This window comes from Lepidochelys olivacea, assembly GCF_965140295.1.
Source record: "Lepidochelys olivacea isolate rLepOli2 genome assembly, chromosome: 2".
Taxonomy (NCBI): domain Eukaryota; kingdom Metazoa; phylum Chordata; order Testudines; family Cheloniidae; genus Lepidochelys; species Lepidochelys olivacea.
In genome coordinates this window covers 112,871,427-112,891,331 of record NC_140412.1, presented here as the reverse complement: position 1 = coordinate 112,891,331, position 19,905 = coordinate 112,871,427, and the positions used below count along the sequence as shown (strand labels likewise).

The 19,905-nt window shown below is 40.3% G+C and overlaps 1 protein-coding gene across 1 annotated transcript in view; it reads left to right on the top strand.

Moving 5' to 3' along the window:
* Positions 1-19,905, top strand: part of ATXN1 (ataxin 1) — a 283,979-nt gene that overhangs the window by 83,539 nt on the left and 180,535 nt on the right. Inside the window, exon 4 of the mRNA XM_084619906.1 lies at positions 13,513-13,584. The gene's annotated coding sequence lies outside the window, so the exon portion shown is untranslated. The remainder of the gene's footprint in view (positions 1-13,512; positions 13,585-19,905) is intronic.

The window sequence follows — 19,905 nt, the reverse complement described above, 5'->3', positions numbered from 1 at the left end:
TTGCCCCAGATCCCTAAATGGCCTCCTCAAGGATTGAACTCACAACCCTGGGTTTAGCAGGCTAATGCTCAAACCACTGAGCTATCCCTACCCCTACGGTGAGTTAGACCCTTCATTTTTTCCTCAGGTGGAAGGTCTGTAGGGGGAATTGTATTGTATATATGCTTGGTAATATATTTTTAGTAAAACCTTCATAATATCACTTTGGTTAATATCTACACTTCACTTCTTAGTATTCAATCTGACTGTTTTATTCTGCAAAGTTTCCTTGATATAAGAACAAATTCCTATTTAATGTTGCAACCAGAAAAACATCATTCTGTTTTCCTCTCCTGGCTTCTTTTTGAAATTTTAAATTCTAAATAAAACACTTCTTTTGCTCACTTGCTAGGATTCATGGCAGCAATAACCAGCCACCTGAAGTATCAGTGAATGAAATGTATACAGAAATGATGAGGTGGTGAGAGTTTTGTTGTGCTTTTCCTGTTGACATTGCTCAGTTTATAATAGAGCCTATCATGCTATGGCATTCCTGCATATGGACAGCATTTTACAGTACAGGAAAGATATATGCATAGAATACACTGTGATTAGAGAGCAATGATGCATAGTTCTGTTGTGAACTAATTTTGCTTGTCATGTTCAAAAAGTCTTTAGGTGTTATGTACAATAAAAAGATTTTCACTGTTATGTAAATCTTACATTAAATAGGTTGGAATGTAAAATGAATATATTCACAGAGAAGGAATAACAATGTTCTATATACAGTTTCCATGCAGACAACTGCAGTACAACATTGCTAATCTTCACACTATATAATTCATCTTCCCGTCTCATCATAAATTAAAACATCCAAGTGCTGTAGTCTGTTTTCCCAATCCAAAAGTCCCGATTCAGGAAAGCACATATGCATGTGCTTAAGTCCACGCCAACTCAAGATAGCACTTTAAATCCTATTGAAGTCAAGGAGGTGTTTAAGATAAACAGATGCTTAAATGCAGTTCTGAACAGAGATTTCCTGAATTGAAGCCAGAGACTCTTTAATATTTGTACACAATATACTACAGCACATATAGTAGTACGTCATGAGGTATTCGCCTAAATAATAAAACGCCAATTAAAATATATTTTGTAATGCTTGCTTTTTTCTGTTTATTCACTAATTAATTTAAACTAATAATTCATCCATTAACTTGGAACAGATATCTCAGTCATTAATGCAAAGTAGCAAAGTACTGCTGTAAGTTTAATACAGTGTTAAAGGTGAGAATGTGAGTGAACAGAAATCAGGAAATTCATTATAAAGTTTTACCTTGCAACCTGAGGCCCAAGGCACAGATACTATGTGTTATAATATACAATAAGCATTTTGTTAAACAGCTTTGCAAAATCATCCAGGAAACTGTTAACAAAAACCTACCAGCCAGTTCTTATTCTCTCTCTCTGACACTCACACTCACTCACTCGCTGCCCACTTTCACATCCCCTGCACTGTGAATCCCCAGCACCACCTTATAAAGAGTTAAAAATAAGAGCGACACTCTCCCCCCAGTTCTTCATCCACTTTGTAGATTACCTTTAACGATGGTGCCGCACTTAAAACAGTGGTGTTCCCTGGGTATGGAGAGGGCAGAATGTATCTGTTACTTAGGCTGCGTCTACATGGGGATAAAAAACCCATGGCTGGCCTGGGTCAGCTAACTCTGGCTCGTGAGGGTCAGGCTCCAGGGCTGAAAAGTTGCTGTGTGGATGTTTCGGCTTGGGCTGGAGCTCAAGCTCTGGGACCCTGTGAGAGTGTGGAGGGTCCCAGAGTTCAAGCCCAAGCCCAAATGTCTACACAGCCATTTTTGGCCCCGGAGCCCCGAAAGCCCGAGTCAGCTGACCCAGGCCAGCCAACTGTGGGGCGTTAATCCCTGTGTAGATGTACCCAGGGAGAACTGGGTAAAAGAACAAGTTAAATTGTGAAATAAAAGACTGGAAAATGCACATGAGCAGAACCCAAATGACCACCAGTAGTCCCTTTTTTCTGATATGACTGAAGAATTTGTAATGTTTCATACTTGTTAGCATCAAATGCTTTGTTTGGTGTTATTGTTTTAGCCACAGCTGGAATAAGTACTTATTGCATTGGGCCTGCAACTATGAAGGTGATAGTGGTGACTGGAAATTTTTTGTACATAATCCGCTTGGTTATGTTATCTCCTAAATGCATATGATGTCATGCCATTTCAAATGGTATCTAATGACCTTACCGCGCTGTACTCTCGCTGTACCTTGTAATATGAATTGTCATTTTATGCGCTGTTAAATTTACAGGAATGGATTGACAATGAAACTAACATAAATATTGTGGTTGCCTGGGATGCTTTTGTATTGTTTGTGTGTGTTATAAGATGGAATACTTTCGCTTTTACATTGATGAACTACGGGAGCAGTGTTATAAATGAAAGCTCTGTGTTTATCCACAGAGAGACTGTGGTAATGTAGTAATAATGCTTACTTGACATGGCCTTCACTGAAAATGTAGACTCCGACATCTAGTCTAAGTAAAAAGATAACAATAAACAGGACACAGGATTTAATGCATGCAAGTCTCTTAGAGCATACCAAGTTGTGCGGGGCTGCCACTGCATAGTTATACAGTCAGGGAAGCAATAAGGAACCATCATCAATCAGATCTCTCATTCTTCTTTATTTCCTATGTGGAAGTATTCACCTCCCCGTAGCTTTTTTTTTAACTCTCCCCATGTCCCCTAAGGCTTCAGTGTTAAACTGCCTCAGACCATTGTCCGCAGCTGCTTCCATTTCTGCTGACTGGCTGAGGCTGTAGGGAGAACCATTCAAGTTACATTATGGAGCACAATATTGCTTGCTGCCCAGAGTCTTTCCCTCTAGATTTGTCCCTCCCATTGGGACTGTTACTCATGCTTTTTTAGATGGAGGATTAAAATAAATGTTTCCTTTTTGAAAAAAAAACAAAAAACAAAAAACCAGCCCATTGTATGTCTCTAAAACGATAGCACTTGTCCCAGCACCCCTTTTAATTTTACATTTATCCCCTGCGCTGTCTGCAGATGATATGTGTCTTTTGAACTTGGAAGAGAGTCAATGCCAAAGGAAACCTTCCGCCCCCAACAAAGCAATTTTTAAATAATTGCAGTCACTACACAGTGTGGAGCAAATACAACAATGAAGTTCATGGGTGACTGTGCATAAATTTCCGGAAAACATTATGAACATATTTGCATTTTAAAAATTACTGTCTGCTTTTTCTTTGATTTTTTTTTAACATGTCGAAATTCATTTACAAGTTCTAAACGAATTCTCCTGGTATTGGAGATGTTTATAACCTCTAATTTGCCTACCATGCCCCTTGCAAAGAACAGCAAGAGCTGTAGCTGCTGGCAAGAAGCCAGGGCTCTGTCAGAGCCTCTGTGCGGGAAGAAAGGCGGAGCTGCACTTCATTGTACTATTGCATCTGATGGAAGTGAGACACTGTATAAGCTGTTTTACAAATAAACCTACAGTACAGCCATCCCTTCATATAATGCTCTGGAAAGTTGCATATTTAAAAGCAAGAAACTTTGATTGAAGTGGGAAGGGTTGTCTTTGTACTGTTAAATGAAAGGTGAGGAAACATTTAAATCGATTCACAAGTTGAAGTGAAGAGACACATTGCTAGACCAACTTGCTCCAGTAAGTTGCTTTGCAGATTTCTTTTATCATCATGTTGAGATCACTGCTGTTTGCCTGCGTTAGAGAATTATTTCTAATTGAGATTTACTTTTGTGTTGTTTTTGCATTTTGGAAAGGGCTGTCCATTTTGAAAATGATGACAGGTATATATTAAATTTGCTTAGTTTTTCCTCCAAACTCAGAGAAGTGTCTCATATATTAAACCAGGTTTCTGACCTCATTTCTCAATGGAATTTTAAATGGGGGAAATTAAGAGTACTAATTAGTGCCTCATTAAGTACTTATAGTTGAGTATGATAATTTTCTTGAAAGGATAATTTAGTAGATGAATAAAAATATTCTCTATTAAAAATGAATACAAAGTCATTTTAAACCAGACATATTTCATTTATAAAAAATAATAGAATTCAAGCCAAATATATTTAATAACTTAGAGACATTGTTAGGCCAAAAGAAAAGGAGGACTTGTGGCACTTTAGAGACTAACCAATTTATCTGAGCATAAGCTTTCGTGAGCTACAGCTCACTTCATCGGATGCATCGGAGACTAACCAATTTATTTGAGCATAAGCTTTCGTGAGCTACAGCTCACTTCATCGGATGCATCCAATGAGGTGAGCTGTAGCTCACGAAAGCTCATGCTCAAATAAATTGGTTAGTCTCTAAGGTGCCACAAGTACTCCTTTTCTTTTTGCGAATACAGACTAACACGGCTGCTACTCTGAAACCTATTGTTAGGCCATTAATTCTAAACACTGACCTACCTTGAAAATTGTCTTACTGCATATGGCCAAATTTTCAAAAGTGCCATCTAAATTTACAACTGTAATTTAGGCACCAAAATAGCCATTAACATGCCAGCCAACCAAATAGCATGCACAGTTGCAGTAATTGCATGCACAAATATGGGATTGTGCTGGGGCCCCAGTGCATTGACAGAACTCTATCTACTCAGTTTCACTAGTTCCCCATGTTGTTTGGGTCTTCCAAGAGTGGCATGGGAAACATATTTTTTTAGTAGGAAATTGTGAATATAAACTCAAAAAAATTTTAAGGGGGAATTACAGGCAGGTATATTATCTGGTACAATTTTAACTCATTTTTAAAATTTGCCTAGAATGCTAGCTCATAGTGCCCTTTAATACAATGCTTTATTTGCAAGAAACTCTATTTAAACTCGTGAATTATTGTGGTCAGAGAGAAGAAACATATTGCAGAATAGAAAGTTTAATATTCTGATAACAAAATAATTTTAGGTCATGGCTTTTTCTTTATTTCCTGCTCTAAAATTCCTCTAGCAGTACGAGTGAGCAGATCAGTCTGAGCCTCCTGTTCTTTTGTTGGGCTCCCAGCTGGAAATCCCTCCCTCGATTTTTCCATTGATAAAGAGTCACAAAGGGAATCTAGAATCGAGGAATGGGAGGAAATAGAACAATGTGTACTCTTGGACTTGAATCACAAAAGAGTTAACTAATGTAGATATAGTATTGAACCAGTTGCATTCCTTTCATGGTCAGACTCAATTAGCTGTGTCTTAACATTTGTAGTGGTCCTCAATGTCATGTAACAAATCGGCTGTCTATGGTCTTCTTACTGCAGATACTCTGAAAGAGTATTGCAAAGCATTTTTTTCCCTTTTCCATCGACTATTTTATATGACCTTCAGGAATTCCAAGTTGCAACAGGGGGCCAAATACTGTACATACAAAATACTCTTATTGTTAATTTATAAAATGTGGCTTTCACAAATAAAATTAAAATGTGACATTTATGGAGACCTATTAATGAATGCAGTAGTGTAGTACCAATTCTGCTTCCAGTGAAACTAAGGGCAGTTGACTTCAATGAGAGCAGATGCAGGCCCTATAAGATACCTGGCTAACATACAGTTTCATTTTATTCTCATAATGGTAGAAATAATAATAATAAGTTAAATATTGGAATTATTTAGAATAAAATATTTATAAAACTTATTGTGATGCAGTTATATATGATAGTATTTGCAATTAGCTTTGGGGGGGGGGAGGGTTGTGTATTTGTATTTGAGTTTACAATGCTTTAATTTAATATATTTTAGTCCCATCAGTGTATTTGTATTTGAGTTTACAATGCTTTAATATATTTTAGTTCCATCAGTTTTTTATTGCTGAACTGCTGAAGCAATTATTTGTTCTCTAGCTTCATTATTATTTTTATTACTATTAGTATGATTTATTATTTTATATTTATATTGTCCTAAAGGCCATTACCAGATTGGGACCCATTGTGTCAGGTGCTGTACAGACATATACTAGGTGACAGTCCTTGCCCCAAAGGACTATATACTAAGGACAGTCCTTGCTCCCTCCTGCAAGCATCTTGCACCTTCACTTAAACTTCAGTGGAAAAGGAGAGTGCTCAGTACTGTGCAGGATAGAGCCCTTTGTGAGCCTTTTGCTCTTTCAAGCTGTACCCTGAAGCTGCCATCTTTGCACATCCTCTGGTTTGAAGGAGTAACTGATGGTTCCCCCCCCCCCCAAATCTTGACAAAGTGCCATACAATGAAATTTGTCTTCTCTCTTGTCAACATCACGTCAAAATATATAAAGTAAATATCCTTAAATCAAACTCTAATCTAAATTAAATCTAAATTCTTACGCAGCATTTTTCTTGCTTTACCTATCTGTACATTTCTGTTATCAGTGGAAATATTTTTTGGTGAGCCTGTGTGGGTAAAGTGAAATTGACATTCACCCACCTTGACTGATAAAATCTAATCCTTCCAACCCTATCTATTGATTAGATGAATGTGCTTTTTGTTGATTTTTCTAATGAAGTTGTTACTTCCTTTTCAAAAAAAAAAAAAGGGGGGGGGGACAAAAGGAAACTGAAAAAGCAAAATACTGTCAACTGAAGCATAAAAACAATCTTTAAATTGGAATGAAGTTAGTGTGTGCATTCTAAATACAAAACCAAGCAATTGCTTTCAGGTGGAACAGAGCAGAAACTAGGTGAAATAAGATACTGTAAATTGATTTTATTGCCCTAGCATTTTAATTCAGTAGGATTCTTGTTTTTGTTAACCCAGAAGGACTGCACTTGGTCAGCACCTAAATTTCTTGGGTTTCCCATTGCCACTCTGCCTGAAACTTTACTCCTGTGGGGATGAATTGTCTCTCAGTATGTTTGCTGCTTCATCATAATGAAAGTACATATGAAAGGTACAATGTGTCCTCACCCAAGATAGGCTCCCAGTATGAGTACGTTATAGTAATACAGCCAAATTTTCTTGATAGTAGCTTTGGACGATATACAGTGACCGCATGCAAATGCGAGATATAGCAGATGAAAATGACAAACTAACTCTGACAGGATCAAATAGGGTAATGGTTGGTGAACCACAGAAATAAAGTTGTACTGCATTAGCCTTAAGAGACTTGGAGTCTTAAAAAGAAAGCCATCCCTAATAGTGTGCATCTTGAGTGTTTAGGAAAGGACAAAGTACCCAGGCATTGAAGGGGACTGAGGGGTATGCCGCAACAGTACATTGAAATAGTCTTGTTGATGTCTTCACTCTCCACAGCAAAAATGATCTCTTCTGAAGGAGTTTTTCTGTTTAATACGAAAGTGTTAAAAAAACCCCAAACCCAGCCATCACTAGACATTTATCAGAAATCACGGCAATTTATTTTAAAGTATTACGGCTTTGGGGAACTGCGAAGCTAACACGATGAAAGCAAAGCAAGCAGCAGCTAAAATTATAGCCGCAGTTACCAAAAGAAATTCATTTACTGACATTTGAATGCAGCATTAACCCTCCATTAAAATGGCAGCAATATTTTAAAGAGGTTTTAATGCAAATGGCGAAGATGTTCTTTCTCTTTTAGTCTCCAGGATGTGTGTGTGTGTTGCTTCCATGTTCTTTCACTACAAGTAGCAGAAGTACTATTCACATGCTTCTAATAGAAAAAACAGTGCAGTCCAGTAGATGGGCATAGGACTGACAGTCAGGAGACCTGGCTTTATTCCTAGCTCTGTCACAGACTCACTGCATGGCCTTGGGCAAGTCATTCCCCTCATACCTCTCAACCTGCCATGCCCCCAAATTATTCATGTAGGGAACATAAAAAGACGTAGGATTCCTTCCTATAGTTCAAACAACCCTTTCTGGAGAATTATGGTATGGCCCCTGCATCTGACCACAGGTTAGGCCTGGAAAACCTGGGTGAGCAATCTGCTTATTTCTCTGTGTACAAGGAGCAACACTGGGAGAGACTGTGCATACCTCTGGGCCAGTCTCTCCAGTGCTCCTCCTGGGGTGGGGGGTGCAGTTCCATGCTGCTTCCTACACAAGATAGTGGTGTGAAAGCCTTCACTTTTTAATTTGTGTGAACTTCAGACACAAACCCCTGTGCTCAGGGTAAGACTCCACCTCTGGTGTACAAGCTTTTCTTAGCAGGACAATCTTTCCATGACATTTGGGCTGGAAGAGACCTCATACTGTAGGTCAAGTCCAAACCCCTGCACCTGGTGCAAGTTATCCTTTGCACCAGTCACATGAGTGTGACAAAACAAGAGACAGTGTCTATTAATGAGATGTGCAATGTATAATCTAAGCAAAATTAAAAGTCTCAGATGTGTGTGTTACAGAGAGAAAATCTGAACTATCAAATTTGAATTTGTTTAAGAGTTGATAGTCATTTTATATGTCATTGTAATTTTCCCTGCATTTGCAATAAAGCCTCTCAGTATCATGAGGCATTAATCACCTCCATTCAGTGATATACAAACAAATATGACTTTTTTTGTAGATTTGTTAGAATTTTATTCATTCAAAAGGTTACACTCAACTAGCAAAACCCATTAATTACCACACGAATGAATGTGTTTATTCCTTGGATAGGGAACCCCATGAATGCATATGAATCTGTACCTGCCTTAGTCACACTAGCACAGAAGCAATGGGAACCTCGACTTTGTGCTGCCTTCATGAAATCTGACCGTTTCCCCATGCATTTTGCCCCCCTCGTTCACTAAAATTGGGGGCCCATAGTACAGGTTTTTAACGGCTGCTCGGCCAGCTCCGCTTGCTCTCATATTGTGCAACTGCTGGGCAGACAGATTTCTTGATACGGTTTTTTTCTGATGGAAAGCAGAACCTGTTTTTTGGTCTGAAAATTTTCTTAATTTCTCTCCCCTCTTTTTCCAACCAGCTTAGTTCTGTGCTCTGAAGATGGGGCTTACTGTTCAGGATTTTCACTATTAAGTATGGAGATTCTGGTACTGGTTTCTCCTCTAGTATCTGTGAACATCATAGATCAGCCCTTCAGTTGGTGTAAACTAGTATACCTTCGTTAAATGGAGCTATGCTGATATATACCAGACGAGGATCTGGCAGCATAGCCTATGTTTTTGAAAGGAATTACTAGAACCATTTGGGAGGTCTCTGTATGCCTCTTTCTTCAGTTCTCTTTCACCTATTCTTTACTACGGGTTCTCCCTACTCATTTATTCTCTTTTTCCAGCAGAGCAGAGCTTCTGCTCCAAATCCTGCTGCGCAGTGCCTACCCCCAAAAACCCTTTCAATCTCACTCCTATTTTCCTATTATTGTAAAAGAAAGACTGCTGCTCCCCATTCTTCATGTTTACAGGTGACACAAGGAGAAGGGGGGGCACCACACACAAATGTATGGTTCACACGTCCTGGTTTCGAGCTCTGGCCCTGAAGCTTGAGTTAGCACTTTAACAGTGTGATGAACAGAAACAGCAATACCATAGCACCATTAGTAGCAAAGTGTTGGATCTTCGTGGTGCAATGTGTGGGATACAGTTTGTGTGGGTTTTGCTAAAGTTTGCAATATTTTTTATGACCTCTATAGAACTGGATAGTTGCTTTACAGGTCCAGCTGTGTCAACTCCTGTGTGATGTGTCCACATTTTTCAGTGGATATCGCTGCATCTGATTTTAATAGTCCCACACATTTACACTTTAAAATTTTTGTTTCCTCATTTCCAGTGAGGAAGTAATATAGTAGCAAGGTGGTTTTGTGTTACCAGGTCATACCTTGTTTTTCCATCAGCTTTTGAGAACAAGACAGAAGGAAAGGGTCAAAACTACTCAATTGTTGAACTTTTTACATTCTGGCCTTATTTTTTGTTTTTCGTTTACATATGAAAAGAAAAAATAGAGTTCCCAGAAAATGAAAAGAGAAATTGGTTAGTGACTGGTTCTGATGATACAGAAATAGCATTGTGGAGGATTAAAATAAAGGTGCCTCTTGGTGGATATATTTGGCATGACAGTGTCACTCTCCAGATTCTAAAGGACGAGAATACTTCAGAGACCAAACCACAAATCTTTTGCCACTTGCTGATGTTCTAAGATGCAGACATGCTGGTTTATCAGAATATATTCCTCCAGGAAGGCTCTGTGGGGGAGAATATTTAACCATGCATTGTACTTTGCTGCAGCTGTGGATTTTTCTTTTTTTAAAACTATCTCAGCTGCCGTTCCTGCATCGTCTAGTTAATTCTGTTCCTATTCAGATAGAGCTAATGACAGAATGTTGGGATAATTATATCTTCCATTCCCTTACTGTATCTTCTTTCATTCTAAAGGACCCATAAGTATTTTACAAACTTCGGTCCTGATCCTGCAGTGAGCTCCATGTGGACGGACACCGGCACAGAGCCCATCTGACTTCACATATGCTGGGATTGGCCGGCATGGAGCAGCTTGCAGGATTGAGGCCTAAACTCAGTGCAGATGGAATTTTAGGAGAGGTTCGCTATCAAATTAACAAGTGTCTAGTGAGCAAATGCTAACTGAGATTTTTTTCAAAGGCTCATAATTTGGCCAAGTTTAGGTGAGATTGCACAGGAGGAGCAAACGGTACATTCGCGATACAAAGGCCACCCCCCTACCAAATTTCTAGAGGTGCTGGAGTTTCTCAATGAAAGAGTAATAAGAATTGTTTTTAATGTGGACAGAACAGTGTGTGTTTCCTTAGCCATTTTCTCAGAAATGGCTGAACCTTTATTGCTGAAAAGTTCAGCCTGAGGCAGGCACCTGGCATGGAAAATTTCAGCACAAATAGCTACTTTTTGGCAAAATTATAAGCAACTGGAAACAGGATCTTTATATTAGGAACTGTTGGTCAACCGTAACTTTAGGTGGTGCTACGAGCTACACAGATTAAAAAATGTACTGTAGTACCCACTTATCAGCGCTGTTGGCCATCTGCGCACATTATCCTTGCGTAGGTAGCAGCTATCTACCCCAGGGATAGAGAATTTTCTCACCCTTCAGCAACTGCATACTTAGGAGAAGTATGGTCTTCTTTACTAAGTATGAGGAGGAACAGAATGGCTGCCCTTACATCAGAGGAAAAACAGAACTTTAAGTTCTTCTATCTGGGGATTATGGTGACATTTGAAGGTGGCTGTGATAAAGATATTGATAGGAGATTAGGAAAAGCAAACACTGCTTTTGGAAGGATGAACAACAACTAGTCAAACAGAGGTCTTTACAGCATTGCTAAAGATCAGATTGTACCGTGTGATTGTACTGAACATGCTACTGTGTGGAGCAGAGACTTCTGCAATGACAGTAGATAACAAAAAGAGATTGAGTACTTGTGGCACTTTAGAGACTAACAAATTTATTTGACTGGTTTCAGAGTAGCAGCCGTGTTAGTCTGTATTCCCAAAAAGAAAAGGAGTACTTGTGGCACCTTAGAGACTAACACATTTATTTGAGCATAAGCTTTTGTGAGCTACAGCTCACTTCATTGAGGAAGGATCTTGGTAAACCTTTCCTAACTTAACCAGAGCTAGCTGGACAGTTCTGAGCTCTGATAGGTTCCAAAAAGGAAAGATCTCCCTGAAGAGGACCATTTGCCTTAGACCAGAGGAGGCTCTGTAGGAGCTCCCATACCCAATAGACTTGAGTCCATCATCCCACGTAGCCTTTTGGGGGTCTTGCAGGGCATTCCCTTTATTTTGTTATTTATGACTGTTCACTGTACAAAGAACATCTTGACCTACTTGAGTATCATCACTTAATATCCAAGATTCTGATCTGTAGGTCTTCCATGAGAAGGTTTTCCATGTCTTCTATTTCAACAGCCTTAGATGAAGTTGAGCCCATAGAACTAAATCCTGGCAGAAAACCATCCCTCTCAACAGATTCAGTAGAGACTGAAATGGTGGGTAGTTCTGAGATGACAATACAATAACCAGAGACTTTAGCCTCAGGAAACCATGCTCCAGTAGAAATATGGAGCTCCTTTCTGTGTCTATCAGGAACCCTAAGTGAAATGTTTCTGGAAGAGTACTGCAGTATTCTCCTCCTGATCAACCCAACACAAACAAACATTCATAGAATCATAGGTTTCAGAGTAGCAGCTGTGTTAGTCTGTATCCGCAAAAAGGACAGGAGTACTTGTGGCACCTTAGAGACTAACAAATTTATCTGAGCATAAGCTTTCTGGCTAAGGTCTCTGATTATTGTGTTGTCATCTCAGGACTACCCACCATTTCAGTCTCTACTGAATCTGTTGAGAGGGATGGCTTTCTGCCAGGATTTAGTTCCATGGGCTCCACTTCATCTAAGGCTGTTGAAATAGAATCTTCTCATGGAAGACCTACAGATCAGAATCTTGAATATCAAGTGATGATACTCAAGTAGGTCAAGATGTTCTTTGTACAGTGAACAGTCATAAATAACAAAATAAAGGGAATGCCCCTGCAAGACCCCCAAAAGACCACATGGGATGATGGACTCAAGTCTACTGGGTAGGGGAGCTCCTACAGAGCCTCCTCTGGTCTAAGGCAAATGGTCCTCTTCAGGGAGATCTTTCCTTTTTGGAATCTATCAGAGCTGTCCAGCTAGCTCTGGTCAAGTTAGGAAAGGTTTACCAAGATCCTTCCTCTAACATTGTCATTGCTTACATAAATCATCAAGTGGGATCAAGTTGCAAATCTCTTCTCAAGGAAACCCCCCTCCTTTTCAAGCACACAGAATGCCATCTTCAGTTCACACCCTGATAAAACAATGTGTACTAATACATTTGTATAAGCAGGAGGCAAACTCATTACAGACAGAGGGCTTCAAGCTGATCCATGTCTCAAACAGTAGTAGAAACTCTAAGAAATCTGCAAATACACCTGTTTCCTGCAACAGAAAACCAAAACGTTAAAGGCCTCTGCATCAGATACAGGGGCATGGAGGAAGAGGCCCAAGATGGTGCCTTCATGATGAAGTGGTTCTTTCATTCAACCTACACGTTTCTTTGTACCTCTAATTTGGAGGGTTATAAAGAAAGTCAAACAGGATAGAGCCAAATCAACTTGATAGTAACGCAATCGCCAGGCAGTTGTGGTTAGCATGCATGTCAGCTGACAGTAGTCCTCCAGTTGATCTTTCCCTGCAACAAGCCATATTGTCACAGAGCAACACCATGTCATGATCACAACCTAGCATTGGTATCAGCCTGGCTTGTGAACAGCTCCTTCGGCAAATCTAGGCTAATGCACAGAGTTTTGGCTACTCTTCTACAGAGAAATCCAGACCCCATTGAAATGAATGGCAAAACTCCTATTGACTTCAATGGAGTCAGGATTTCACTCCTGGTCTTTGGAAAGGAGGACACCTCAGCTATCTACTACAGAATCTGGACCATGTTCATTTTCTGCTACAGGGACAGGGAGTTTGGTGCTAATGCCATAGATGCAAATACTGGCCATTCAAATTCTATTTTTGATTAATTTATTGTTTAAATTTTAAATTATTCAAAAGTTTAGTTTGATTCATTTTGTATGTCCTTGTACTTTCAGATTACGTTTTTAGAAGATCTCAATTGGAGCTGTGGAGAAAAGAAAGGAAGGAAGGGAGGCAGTGACTGAATGGTAGGAAAACTCTTCGTCTCTGGCGGATGTCTCCTACCTGATTTGGAACTGGAGTGGGGTGGAGGGAAAAAAATTCTCTTTTATGGTGAACTCTGATATAATGCACCTTCATCTAATAGTGAGTCTACTCAACTTCATCTAATTGTGAAAAGGAATTAAGTCCTGAATTAATGCATTTCCATGGGTTTTTATTACAAGTAGACTGAAATTGTATTCCACACTACAGATTTTACTATCATGGGGAAATCAAGTTGCAATGCCTTCACCACCATTACATTATCACTATAAACAGACCCTTTAGAATAAGACCTTTTGAGAAATTTGGGTTTTTTTTGTTTTGTTTTTAAAGTGCATGTTAGGCAGATTAGACAGCTAAATCCCTGATTCAGCATTTGTTACTGATAGTGAATTTCTGCTAAGTGCAGAATCACTTTATTTTCTAGGTGAGGGTTGCTTTGTGCACCCTGCAGAAAGGAGAGCTTAATTCCAGATGTAATAGGGGAAGCCAAGGGGAGGACCAGCCATTAATAATTGTTCTGAGCAAGGAGATTGCATGATGGCTGGGGCACCAGATTCCCCCTGTTATTGAGGACATTTTCCCCTTTTTCTCAGAGATATAGATAGATAGATACCTACTGTTTTTTCCTTCCCCGCAGAGATTAACATTTTGAATGAAGGTGATCTAATCTAAGGTTTCTGCCTTTACAATAGAAGCAGTGGCAATGCCAGCAATGTTGGTTCCCAGACTTTGAGCTCCTCCGACAACACACAATGAAACAGTGCAGCACAGTAAAATGCAGTATACTTTAATACTTTGTGAGGAAGGCCCTTTATCTCCTTGGGGCCTTTCCCATTAGCCTCCTCTGTCTGCTGCTCCTTCTCCATCCGGTCTTTTGGGTGCTCATCTTCACCAAGGTTCTGGCAAGCTGCATTAGCTAACTGGATGCTTGTTTGTCAAGACAGAATCTAGCTCTTCATGGAAGGGCAGCCTGGGAGGTCAGGTTTTTAATAATACCTAGCTCTTCTCTGGTGCTCTTCATCAGTAGATCTCAAAGCACTTTACAAAGGCGGTAAGGATGCTGTGGTAGCTCTGCTTTGCACTGTGCGCAGTGTACTGACACCTTATATAGGCCTATTGGTTGTGGACCTTAGAGGCCAGGTGTACCCTAACCGTCTCATTGCTCCAAATCCCAAGTAAGACCCTCATGTTGGCCTTTGGCCAGCTCATAGCTTGACTAAATACTTTCCCTGGAGTGGGCAGTGAATGCTGGTGTTCAGAAGTACTATAGTTACCTAAAGCAAGTGCTGTACATTAATACTAATAAAGGATTTTCTGTTACTCAGTGGAATGCCTGTAGCAAGGAGAAATAGAAAGCTGGGGGAACCTGATAGGAAGCACTCGCTGAGAAATGTGAAGCATGGTGTTGTGGGATGGAGCTGGGAGAACTGGCTAACTTGTGTAGCTGTACGGTTGTGGTTTCGTGTCCAGTCTGGTGAGAAACTGTTGTAGAACGTAGATACTCAGCCAGATCTGAGCTAAGGACCTTGTTCCAGCAAATCTGTACACAGACTTGATAAAAGACAAAAGTATGTGGGGAGGGAGGAAGAAAATAGATGTTATGACTGTGTCTTGTCTGAGTGGTTTTTTTTTTGGTTTTTGGTTTTTAACGAAGAGTCAGGAGGAGGACTGTAAGTTGGGAAATGGTTTTAAAATTGTTAGACTACAAAACAATCTAAAAAATCTAAAAGGGGAATGGTGTACAGTAGGGCTTTGGAAAATATAGGATGGTGAACTGGAGCTTCCTTAATGCATCAGCCCATCTGTCTTGCTAATTTCTTTGCCTTAATCACAGACTTCATGAAGTGTCTAATTTTCTTTTTTTAGCGTTCTGTCTTCCTCTTGTGCAAAAGTTAAGGAAGGGAAATGATTGGAGCTGGATTTATTTTTACATGAGAAAGGAAAAAATAGTATCCAAAGAAGTTAATGATTGTGTTTGTGTGTAGTGTAGGTCTGTAGATATAAGCGATGTCTACACTGGGGATTTTTTGGGGGATTGAAGGTAAAAATTTCCCACTGTTGCTACCGTGGCGACTCCTCTCGTGATGGTAACAGTGGGAGTGCTAGTGTTGACCAGCTTCCAATGGTTGCTAGTGATTTTAATGCTGGGTTGTCTAACTCTGCTCAGAGCTGGTCTAAACAACATGGGGTGAAATCCTGGCTCCATTGACTTTAACAAAGCTTGTATTTCAACCATCGGATTTAAAAATGGCAGTGGCTGCAGGATGGTGGGATGGTCACTAGTACTCTTACTTTTGCTACTATTAGTCATTAGCTATCAAGGCATAGAAACCTAAGGGCAGATCCAGCTCTCCCTTACACCTTTGTATTTCTGCAGCATTTGTATTAAGGTCCATGGAATTACTCCAGGTTTATACCAGTATAAATAAGATTACATTCTGGACCCAAAGGTTATAACCTTTTTGTGTACTGTTCAATGGCCTAGATGAAATGAGTTTTCAATCTCCATGTGGTTCCTAGTTGAATCTTGATCAAAATACATTGAGCTGCATCAGTTTTTCGCAACAGTGGGAAATTTTTGCCAAAACCCGCAGTGTAGATATGGCCACATACTTGCAGTATGTACTATGTGGAAGACACTGATTGACATTAATTAGGAGTGGGTGGTGAGAAAGTGTAAAAATAAAATTCCTTTCTGCAAGGTTTACTATTAGAAGCAAAGTACGTGATGTAACACCGAATGCGTGCATGTGTGTGTAGAGGAGGTTGCCTATTCATCATTTAGAACAATAGTGGGAGTTAAACATTCCAGGTTTGAATGTCAATAAAAGTCTGGGAGTGCAACCTGTCTGTTGTGTGCTGCTCAGTATAATGTGCTTCCTATTTGTTTCTGTTTGTTTGGAGCTCAAAATGCCTTGGGAAAAAAACCTAATGCTGTAGAATGGAATTTGTGGCAGAAAAACTGCTCCAAGTACTTTGTGTTATTACCTAGGATTTTTTATTCTAAATCTATTCCAGTAGGAAAGGACAAATTTATCTGTAAATTGTAGTAGGAACAGCACATTAAAATTGAATAGGTCATCAAGGAGTGAGTAGGTATAGTCTTGACTGATAGTATTTCTCAAATCCTTCTCTATATGTATTCTGAGGATAAGAAGCAATGAGTGGGTTGCACTGGGTTAATGATTTGTGAAATATATTTTTATGTATGTCCAACTTTTCTTCTGAAATATATGGGCTTTATGAGTGTGGTGTTGGTGGAGGATTTTATGTGGAACTTTTATACAGCTCTGTGTGTGTGTGTGTGTGTTTCTCTCTCTTGTGAGCACACACAGATTTTCCATCCTTTATTCAAAAAAACCCACAAAAACCTGAGGGGGAGGTACAGATCTGTAGCTAGTGCGAGTCTGTATAGCTCTAATCAAGTGACTGTAACTATGCTAGTTTACACCATATCTGCTCCACAACATTCAGGGCCTTTCAGATTTTGCCTAGGTTGATACTAACCAAGAGCCAGATTCTGCTCTCTGTTACGCTGGTGTAAATCCATAACAAGTCCACTGAAATCCTCTGAATTGCTCCAGATTTATGGCCGATGAAATCTGAATCTGGCCCCAAAAATCAGAACGGTTTTATTACTGCTGAGTAACCTAAGTGACATGAGTCTTCAGTCTTTGTTTTCTAGTTGAATATGACAGTTGACGCTAACTGAGACTCTTGCTAGCAAAGAGGCCAAGGCTTAGTCATGGAGAATAAACTGTCCTCTCAATGGCTGTTTAGTGGTGGCCGTATTGCTGGGTCAATTTGGAAAAGCTTGCATTGCAGTTGCTTGTGTCGTGCCTCGGATTTGGAGAGAGGACTGTTTATTTAGGGTTTCAGTTTGTCACCTTTCACTAATCCTAAATCATTTAAAAACATGTTTAGAAGTTAAAATGTCCACCTGCATTGGCAATCTGAGCAGCTACTTAAGAGATTGCTTTGCTTCTGGAAGAGAGAGCCTGAGAGCTGATGTACACTACTGCGTAAGTCCATGTAACTTACATCCCTAAGGGGTGTGAAAAAGGCACCCCCCCCAAGTGACGCAAGTTACATCGACTTAAGTGCTATCCGCATAGGCGCTATGTCAGGTGGAGATGCTTTCCTGCTAGGTGGAGATGCTCTCCTGCTGACATAGCTTCTGCTTCTCGCGGAGGTGGAATCATTATGCTGAGGGGAGAGCACTCTCCCATTGGCATAGTGCCTTCACCAGACGCGCAACTGTGGTGCAGCTGTGCCGATGGAGCACGGTCGTATAGGCTTGCCCTGAGTCTCAGTACACTGAACACTATGTATGCCCTCAATAACAGAGGTACTCTATCTTCCGTCAGCATGTAGCGCTGCAGTAGCACAATGGATATTAGAAGTGGCTGAGCATAGCCTGCTCATGCTACTGATCCCAGTGCTGTCACTCTGATGTCTTAAAAGCTTCTGCCTCCACAGTGTTTACAGCTGGTGCCACAGCACTTGGCTTGGCTGATGAAAACTTCATAGATACTGGAATCAGAAAAAAAGGTCTTGGGTCACCAGGTCCATTCCCTTTGCATCACTGCCGTTTTTATGCATAAAATTCTACAGAATCACAATCAATTCCTTTAAGTCTATTTAATACCTCCAGTGATAGCAGGTCTGCCCCTTCCCTAGGGAGGTTACTCTGTTTTTCTGGGTATTTATTTGCCAAGTTGAGGAAGATCACTCTGAGATATCCAAAGCATGGAACTGCTGGTAGCGAAGGCATCAGTTTTCTGTAGGGCATGGATGTGGAGAAGGGGAAATCTTTAAATAAACAAAGTAAGCAAAACACAACCGGTACCTTGGATGGTGTAGAAGAGGCCATAGGGAGATGTGTACATACATGAACAGTGAGATTTCCTGGTTTTTCCCGGTGCTGGGTGTGGTATTTAGGTTTCTACAGTTTAATTAAAAACCAGTTGAGGTGCAAGAAGTTGAGTATGTTTGTGTATTTTGGATAACTGTTTGTTTGTATTTCAAAAGTTTACTTGTAGGTAGGTAAGTGACAAAACATGCAGTTAGTTACACAGAACATACAGCATATCTGATGCCAGAAATAAAGCCAGTTTGCAGCTCATACATTGGAAGAACTGTTCCTCTAAAAAGAAGAGTTCATCCTTACATACGGATTGCCCCTGTAATGCAGCCAGCATTATAAGGCGTCTGAATGGAGTTTGTTCTGTTTCTGTATAGGTTATATAGGTTAAAGCTGCCTGATAGCATCCACCTTTTTCAAAAGCTTTTTATTAAAGGGACATAGTTGGCTTGACATCAGTGTAAAAATGACCAAATAATTTGATAAGGCCTACCACTCAGTCCCCTTGCTGATATTTGTGATTTTACAATTACATTTCCCTGGTTATCACCACCATTATTTACCACCATTTACAATTGCTGTGGCGGAGTAAAGGGGTATGCCTAAGGCTACGTTTATGTCACGGAGGTCATGGAAGTCACAGAATCTGGAATCCATTACTTCCAGAGACCTCCGTGACACTCTCTGCATCAGCCCCAGGGGCTGCGGGACTCTGGAGCTCGCAGCCAGTGGGTCCCTGGCAGGGTTCCAGTGACAGGGGGCACCCCGCAAGGTTCCAGCAATAGGTGACAGACTCCTGAGGGGTCCGCCTCCGGGTTTCAGTGACTGGCAACAGCCTTGTGGAGATGGGGTGGGGAAAATGCCTCGGGCAAGTGGCTGGGGGTGTCCCTTTTTTTCCTTTGGGAAATATGGTCACCCTGCCACTTCCAGCTGCCCTGGGCAGAGGGGGAACCCTGCAGCTCCCAGTCACCATGGTGGCGGTGGGAAACCATGGAGCCGCAGCAGCAAAAGTCACAGACAGGTCACAGCTTCAGTGAATTTTTGTTTATTGCCTCTGACATGTCCGTGACTTTTGCTAAAAATAACCATGACAAAATCTTAGCCTTAGTTATACCCACTATGAGGCCACTTTACCTGTCAGAGTGGTGTAAAGGGGTCTTAATGAGACTGAGAAGGAGGCCAAAAGTGTATAAAATGAAGAAACTGAGGGGAAAAATGTTTAAAATATATTTTCCTGTAATCTCAGTTGTAATAAAGCTCAGTCTTACTTGTAACCCTGGTAGGTAAGCGTATTCAGAAAGAAGTATGATTAAAAAGTGAATGGTGTTCTTATAATATTGCCTGCCTTATTTACTGATCTGAATCTTCCCTATTTCTCCTACTTCTATCCCCTTTTAAACTTCACCATCTTCCTTGTTTCTCCCTCCTCTACTCCCAA